The following is an 8,568-nucleotide window of genomic DNA, read 5'->3' on the forward strand; positions in this document are numbered from 1 at the left end:
CTTTCCAAGCGTGCAGAGGAGCACACCAGGTCCCCTGGAAAGGGGGAAGCACCGGACAAGGACTCTGCCTCAGAGCATCCCTGTGTACTTTGATGCTCCAAGCTCCTGTGTGACTGGTAGGGAACTCTCTATGCTGCCTGATCCTGAGTAAATTGCCTCTTGAAATAGGAAGTGCTGTTCTTTTCATCTGTCGAGGTGCAATAAAGGCCAAATCTCCACCCATTCTGACTATAACATTCCTTTGACTCTGTCTTATAAAAAGCTGAGGTTGTGCTGGAGACCAAGACACTCATTCAGCCTCCTCAGAAACATCTTGTGACTAGTTGGAAGGATGAAGCTCCTGGCACTTTGCGGCCTTTTGTTTCTCTGTCTTCTGTGCCTCAATGTCTTTGCTGTAGAAGGTACAGTATACGAAGTCTTCTAAAAGACCTTTATCTATTCCTATTCTTTCCTTTTTTGATATAAAATTCATATTTACTATGCTAAAGGAAACAAACAGAGCTTGACATTGAAAAGGAGGATTGGACTTAGAAAAGGACTTAGACTGCAGAATGTGGTAGCATATCAGTGCTTTGGTTTGTGCAGCAGTGTTTCCTCTGTTATTGCCTGTTGCCTGTAGTACAGCATGATTATTTTATCTTAATCTGCGTTCTGAAACCTGCTCTTCTGAAAATACTTCCTGTTATATTTTCCCAGTAGATAACCAACCATCCACCAGTGTAAAAATAGTATAATTTTCTCAGTAGTGGGAAATGTGTTAATGGAAAAAGTTTCTGCCCTTGTGAAGCAAGGGAACATGAATCAGTCAGGCCAACAGAGTATATGAGAATTTCTTTAAAGAGCAGTGAAACATAAGAGAGTAACTCTTCTGATCTTCAATCAGTCTAAACTTTTTTTTCCTTTTTTTTTTGTTTGTTGGTTAGGTTTTTTTACTACTGATATTCCACACTTCAGTTGTAGCACCTTGAGGCACTTAGTTACCATTTTGCAGTATTCCAAATACATGGAGCAGTCAAAATCTTGAAGAGAGAGGATTTTCCATCTGTCTATAGCCACATCTCTGCAGATGTCACTGTGCATTTGTAGAAGGACAGTTCAGTAGAGTTTTTAAATTGAGTGGTGTAGAGTTACCTGTGCAGATTTGAGGTTTGATATTGTAAATCTCTGAAACTCACCATGATTTTTCATGTGTGTTTTATACAAGATGTAGAGAATAAATGTGAAATAAGGAATAACAAATAAGCTACGTGTCCAAAGGTCACGAGCAGCAGACTTGCCATACTTGATATTTCCTAGAAACCTTCTAAGAATTGCATTATGTATAAATATGAGTATGGAGTGTTTCTAGACGTGTCTTCAGGATGGTAAAGGAAGCCTGTCTAGGAAGGACAGGAGATGGCCAGATCAATAAAACACAAATGATGAATACCTGCAAGTTCCTGTAATAGTTTCCTTTTGGTTGATGTGCATGGTACTTCAGTGAGTCAGAAGGTGGGGAGGAAACGTGCAAAGGACACTGTTCCTTATCTGTAAGTGCCAATGTGAAAGTGTCTGGGTTTGCAAGAGAAATGTACTTTGCATGCTAAAGCTGTTATAGCAGAACTAAATTATGGTGATAAGGTAGCTCAGCCTCCATCACCAGTCTTGGCTATAAACTGTGCCTCTGTTATTTCCAGGAACATTGACCCATGTTAGATTTTGTTGATGAGGAATCATCTGTCTCTGTCCTTTCTGCTCCACCTCAGCTCCAGAGTAAACCCTTTTTTCCCCCTTTATTGTGGCCAGCACATACTATGTCAACTGCAGTCAGCAGCTCACTTATTTAGCTGTGGTGGGGAGGGAACATTTCAGTGGCTTTGCCCATCCAAAGCAATTTATTCTACATTGCTGTGCATCTGGACACAGAGATGCTCTTTTTTTCCTGTTGGTAATTTTTTATATTTTCTTGAAGTGGTGTAACTATAATTGTATTGCCTGCCAGTGTGACATTTCGAAGGATAAAGAAATCTTCACAACGTGTATCTGATGTATCAATGAGTAATGATGGAAAAGAACAAATAAATTTCTGTTCCACACTAGGGAAAAAGCTGTGCAGAGATCTAAAAATCAGTCACGATAATCCTTTGTTTTACAGATCTCTCCATACAAGGATGTCAGTGGTAAATGCAGTAAGAAAACGTCTGTGGACTCTGACACATTTACTGTATATGTATGGTTATTTGCATTACCTGTCTGCACTGATAATGTATTATTTTTCACCCTTAGGTCAGAAGGGTAGAAAACTCTGCTGCTCAAAAGGACCCAAACTCAGGAAAAGAACAGATAAAGGTAAAAAGGTTTAAAATCTCATTAGATGAATTAGGTAATCATTAGAGAGAAATCTCAACATTCTGGGTATTTTCCATCTACAAACTTTACAGAATTTTCCATGCAGGTACATATTAGCTTCATTGTATCACTGAGAACTTGTTCTCTTTTTCTTAGGAAACTTACTGAGTTTTTGGATCAGGAAGAAATAAGATTAGAAGAGATTAGAATCCAATTAATGCCCATAGTATAAAACAATCATGAGAAATACGATAGTCTGAGTAAAGGAGTATGTTCCTCAATGTTCCTCATTGATAAGAACAGTTGCAAAAGTGAAACATTATCCTGGCTGTGCCCTGCTGTATTCTATCACCATTCATCTGTGGCTGCATTCATCTTCATGTTTTGGGAGATCAACCAAAGTGTGATTCTGTAAATTCCCAAAAATCCAATTGTTGAACCCACAGCTCTACCAGGAACAAGAATTAACTGAGATTGAATTTGTCCTAAATAGGTGTGTCTAAAGACAGTGCAAGTAAAAGTACATATTATTCCTGGCTTCAGCGAGACCCCAGTGGAAAAAAGCTAGACCATGAACAAGTCTAGGATAAAAGGATTAGTATGCTCTTTAGAATCTTAGCATTTTAAATCTTAATGTTTCTAAATTCAATAAAAGGTCTAGCTGATAAGTTTTGTTAAACTCTAAAGAATTTGATCTAAAATAGTTTATTTCCTGTTTCTAGTCTTTTAATCATAAAATAACTAATTTGAAATTCCAAGAAATACATTCTCATTGATAAAATATCTTAAATGCTTTATTACTTTTTTATATTTAGATGACTTAGGAGGAAATCTGTGTTCCTCTACAGTTTTCCTTTTACTGGAGCCTTTCCTTCCTGTCCAGTCTCCCTGTGCTGAATCATGGGCTCTATTTTATAGGCAGAGTCCCACTGGCACCACGAGCAGTGAACAAATTGCAGAATTATTATGGGTCAGGGGTTTATAGCTGTCTGGGGCTCCTCATTTAATCAGCAGGTGTAGTAGCAACAGAGGACTTGAGCAATAGCAGGTTCCCAGCTGGCCAACAAGGCCTGGGGAATGCAATGCCAGAGGCACAGAGGTGGCTTCTGTCGCTGCTGTGCTGGATTGCACGTGCTGCTGCCTGCCTGGTCCTGTATCCTTTCCATGTTACTGAGACTTCTTGTGATCAGCACAGCTGTTACTGTTCAATCTGAGTACTTTCTGCTATCTGCCAAAATAGAGGGTGCTTCAGGCTTTTTTACATGCAACAGGCATGAAAACTCTCTGATAAAAGTGCTTGCAAAGAGAATGTTCCTTTGAAAGCAGATTGTTGTTTCCTGGGAATGAAGTCCAGTAATGCTGGTCTCATGCAGCAATGGAAGGGACTGTGCTGAGGGGGAGAAAAGAGAACAGAGGAAGCACTCTGTTAAAACCTGTAAATTCACCACAAAAATCTCCTACAGAGGGAATCTGAAATGCTTTCCTCTGCTGCAAGCACAGTAATACTTTATGATCTTTGCTTGTCCCATTACACTCTGCCCTGATTCTCTGAGCATTCCAATATGCTTATTTGTAATCATCTCCTGTCCTTACCTGCAGCCAAGCCTTTTTTAGGTCAGGGTTTGTTGTTTATTTGCTTCCGTATAGGTCCATCTTTCTGCTGCAAATGTCTTCCTCAGATCAGCTTGTATCAAAATGCTTGATTTGAATTGGTTTCTACTCCTGAAAAGCAGCTGTAAAAGCTTGGGCCTAATGCAGCCACTGCCCAAAGCCGAATTCTTCTGTTTAATGTGCAGCTCTTGACTGGAATTGTCCAGTGTTGGGTTTGTTTTGTATTGTTGCTATGAGATTTCTGGCTGACTTGTGCTGTCTTTTTTAGGGGGATATTACTAGCTTTGTGGTCTGCAGGCAAAGCACAGGGGCTGTTTTTCAGCACTGCTGTGCACTGTTCTTTGTGCTGGGCATGTGCCATGGGCAAGATGCAAAGCCACTTTGAGACCAGCTCAGTGTGGCTTGAGGAGAGGGTTCTGTATAACCATATATAACCACACTGGCTACTTCTTTTGAAGCAAAACCACTGATTTCCTAGAATGTTGTCATTCCATCAGAAACAATTGCTTCCCAGAAAGTAAATGCTTCAAGCCAATGTCAGTCTATGGCTTCTGACCAGGAAATAGGGAGAATGTAATGATAGTAAGGGGAAGATATTGTTTAATGTGTCAGTTACAGAATTCAAGCTCTGGAGAGACAGTAGCACCATCCTGTGTCTATGAAGACCTTCACCTACGGAAACTTCCAGCAGCAGCAAATTTTCAGTGATTGAGTACTCTCCCTAAAGGCAAAATAGGCTGCTGGGAGTCAGTGACCTCCAGCAACCTAATGAAAAGAAAAAAGATTGCCATCACATCCCTGTTTATTTTCAGATCACTGCTAATCTAAGCCTGTCCATACAAACATGGCTGAACATCAGATATTAAAGTAATATTCCATTATCCACACTCCCAAATAAATCTCTCCATTTTCTCTCTTTCTCATCTTTGTTTTACAGGTATAAATTCTAAAAAGCCTGCATCAGAAAGAAGGAAATACTGCAAGCCTTGTCTTCAGCAGTTCCATCCAGTGATTTCTGGACCACTTCCACAGCTAAAATGAGCAGACTGAGAGGAGGGTGAAGAAGCATCTGCCTACATGCACAACTGACGGTGCTTCGCTGTCTTGAGGACCCTCCTTTCACAGATAGGACATGAGTGTACATTGCTTTTTGTTTGGAGAAAGGCTTCAGTACTGTTTATTCATTCCTTCACTCAGGCACCTTTGTTACTTATAACCTGGCAAAAAGAGTCAGGCAGACTTGTCTGGCTGCCACCAGACTTTGTGTCAGCTGAATATTCCTCTGCACCAAGCAGGGATTTAGCTCCTCAAGTAAGAGGATGAGAAGTGGTTGAAGAGGTACCTGAATTGCACTGGTTTGCATTTCTGAATTGCCTAAAAGGTGGTGAAGGGCTGATGCTTTTGTTTCTAGTTATCAGTATACATGCATATCTAACCTTTTCTTTGAATAATTTATTTTATATTAACAAAGGTAGGTTTTGTATGATCATCAATCATTGATTTTTTCCTGCAGCCTATGTGCTCGGTGCTTTCAATCCCCTTGGAAGTAGATTTCTACAAATGATAAAAAATCTCATCGTTTAGAAAGGGTTGAGAAACTAGATAAGTAGGTTGTTAAAATAATGGTGATGGGCCAGATTCAAGTGAGCTTTTCAATATGTCTTCCAAGGGTGCTAAATCTGACTTTAAAATCAAAGTGGCCTGGTTTTTAACTTCCTAAAGAGTGTCATCAGGTGGTTATTAAAAAGCATACTGAAAAGATATTAAACCTAATCAGATTTCATCTGTTCCTGTGTAGCCAGAGGGCAGCTGTTCTTTCAAGACAACAGAGCTGTGTGATCACCTCAATAAACAAAGCTTACTGGAGCATGAAATAAATGCTAAGAATAATACCAAAGGGCTGAATAACAGAGAAACTGAAGCATCCACTGATACTTCAGTCGTGTATCTTCTGTCCTTTCCTAACTGTCCTCTGCATTGCTGCTATTTCTCTGCCTGGGGGAGAGTCCTTAAAACTGAATTACTTTGTTGTTCATGAATTCAGTTTTCCTTCTAGTGAAAATGAGGAGGAGTAGAAACCTTTTCTGCTGCTGGGAAAATTGCAGATTGCAAATAGTAATTTTTCTGTCAGTACTTATAGTACTACTCTTTCTCTTAACGTAATTGTCAGTATGATAGAAATGGTTTTGGTGCCCTTCACAATTTGGGGGAGTTGAATGGGAGCAGTCAGAGGTCTGTTGTAACACACAGGCAAATGCAATTCCAAAAGGTCAAGTTTATGGGCACTTACTCAGGGTCCTGCTCTTACTGGGAGTGTTTCTATTGTACTGAGCGATTGAACCTATCTCTGGGTCTTCTGTGTGCTTGCTATTACTTTATTTTCATATTGGTTTTGAGATTAGGTAGATCTGACACTCAGCATCCTATTTTTGAAAACCTGACCATGCATAGCATTTTTTATGTCAAGGATAAAGGAACTGCCAGTCCTCCTTGCAAGAGCTCTGAATCAGGAGGTTGGTGAAGGAACTGTGTTTCATTGTTCACTTGCTGGTCAGGGGGCCAACGTATTTTATTTCTATTGTCTTGTGGAGCTTGCAGAAAGAATCTGTAGAATATAAATGACAAGCTAATGTAAAAAGCATTTTTGATATTGTTTGCAGCAGGGTTTTTCTCTGTAAAATATGGCCATGTGTTTACAGCTCTGTATAAAGCATCACTAACAGGCTTGAAGATTCTGTTCTCTAATGTGAATTTAAGCCCTTTTCTTTTATGTCTGAAAAAGCTCTATGATTTTCCTCTTTGCCTTACACCCTCCAAACACTCCAACCCTCCTTCAGGCAAAATGTTCCCTCTGATAACAAAAGCCTAAACCCCAGAGACCATTAACACAATTATTACAGAAATATTCTGGATCTCTGAAAGAGATCTCAGGATATAATTTAATGCACTTAAGTATTTTTACTCACTAAATTTCCCAGACTGGCCTCAATCCCTGGCTGGGGGCTATTCCATTTAAAGATGGTACTTGTCTAAAATCCTAACCTTGGCTGAGCAGACTACAGCAGGAACCTCCAAATAATTTCAGCCTGGGCTGTGACTGCTGCCCAAATGCTTTGTTGCTTCATATAGAGGTATCAGAATGCTGATACCTCTTGAAAGTAGTTCCTCACTAGAGTTTGACTATTATGTACCAGGCCATTTCCCAATGTGCTAGAACAGAGTTACCATCTGATCATGGTTTCACTTACAGTTCTTCCTTTTGTTTTCCTTTCACTTCTACATGTATTTGTCTGGCATTACTGGAAGAGAAACATATTTGCTTGGTGGTTTTTCAAAATAAACAAGTTGTATGCTTATATAAAGTAGTAAATTTATCTTGTCCAAGCTGACAAATGCATTTTTTGTATCTTGTGGTTTTGTGTGCATTCGGCTGTCAAGCATGAAAATTGCACAGTCCTTAAGTTGCAATAAAGATGTTTCTGAAGTGTTTCCATGCCTGACAGAATAGATGTTGAATCCTGGTCTGACCCTGTCAATTAAGTGAGCCAGGTGGCTCCTCACTTTGTTTACAGCTTAATGCCACCAGCTAACACCAAATCAGTCTATTTGGCACTATGACTGTGCATTGTCTGGAGCACAGGAGAAATGATCCCTGCTGACAGGGAGTGTTGGTGTAGAGGTAAGTTTCGGGATCTCTTTTTTCCTAAGTGGGTAGTAGAAATAAGAGTATCTATTCTTTATACAAAATATTATCCCAAAAGATGTAATGGGGGTTCTTGATGTTGGCTTTTCAGCTTTCTAGACTGGCTCACAGCTGATGGAAGGGCCCAGGTATCCTCAAGGAATTCAGGATTTTGGCTCTGGAAAAGTTCTTTTTATCCAAGGTGTTGTCTACAGAGGCAACTTCTTTTCATCCCCTTTACTTACCAAGGAAAACTACACTCCTTCATGAACAATGTCATCTCAAACAATAAACTCAGGTGAAATACAAAAGCAGAAAGGTAAATATTTCCTGTGTAGATACACAGCAACTCTTGCCAAAACTGAGTAGAAGATTCATGGTGGCGTCAGTATTCATTGGATCAAGTCTGAGGACCTGTTGCCTGGCTCTGCTTTGTCCAAAGTTATTGCTAACTAGAGTTTTAGGAAAATATTGTCAGATTGTGGAGGCAGGTCAGATGCATGGGCATGTTATACTGAAGTTTTTTCTGAGAAGAATTTATCCAAAGTTTGTCTCTTTTGTCCCTCTTGTAGGTTGAGGGGAAAATGCACTTACACAGTCTTTTTTCCCTCAGATCAGCCAGTTGTTATTAGATGTAAGTGGTTATCTTCATCATAGCCAACTGCTCTGCAGGACTCATTTTTTAATTGCTGTTGGGGAGCAAAGAGAGCTCCCTAATGGCAGGAGCAAGGGTGTTGGTTTCAATCCATATATGTGGTTTCCAGTAGCCTTCCATATTACAAGACTTACAGCAGCCATTGGATAATCTACCTTGGTTTTGAACACATAACTATTCCATCATGCTTTGTCTTCTGATCTTAGAGCAGGGCTATCAGCACAGAAGGAATTCCCAGAAATTACTTCTGTTTTCAGTGTCTCAGTGGTGGGATCTCTGCTAGAAAAGTTCA

At 39.8% G+C, this 8,568-nt stretch overlaps 1 long non-coding RNA gene across 2 annotated transcripts; it reads left to right on the forward strand.

Annotated features, from left to right (window-relative positions):
* LOC136293703 (uncharacterized) lies at positions 1-7,365 on the forward strand. Of its 2 annotated transcripts, none has more exons than XR_010722233.1 (3): positions 1-116; positions 2,266-2,328; positions 4,877-7,365. It is a non-coding gene; the product is annotated as an uncharacterized lncRNA (long non-coding RNA). The 2 variants fall into 2 exon arrangements; XR_010722232.1 differs by lacking the exon at positions 1-116 and adding an exon at positions 313-401.
* The last annotated feature ends 1,203 nt before the right edge of the window (positions 7,366-8,568 follow it).

Source organism: Chamaea fasciata, unplaced genomic scaffold (genome assembly GCF_029207755.1).
Source record: "Chamaea fasciata isolate MVZ Bird 193981 ecotype frontalis unplaced genomic scaffold, bChaFas1.0.hap1 SCAF_9, whole genome shotgun sequence".
Classification (NCBI taxonomy): domain Eukaryota; kingdom Metazoa; phylum Chordata; class Aves; order Passeriformes; family Sylviidae; genus Chamaea; species Chamaea fasciata.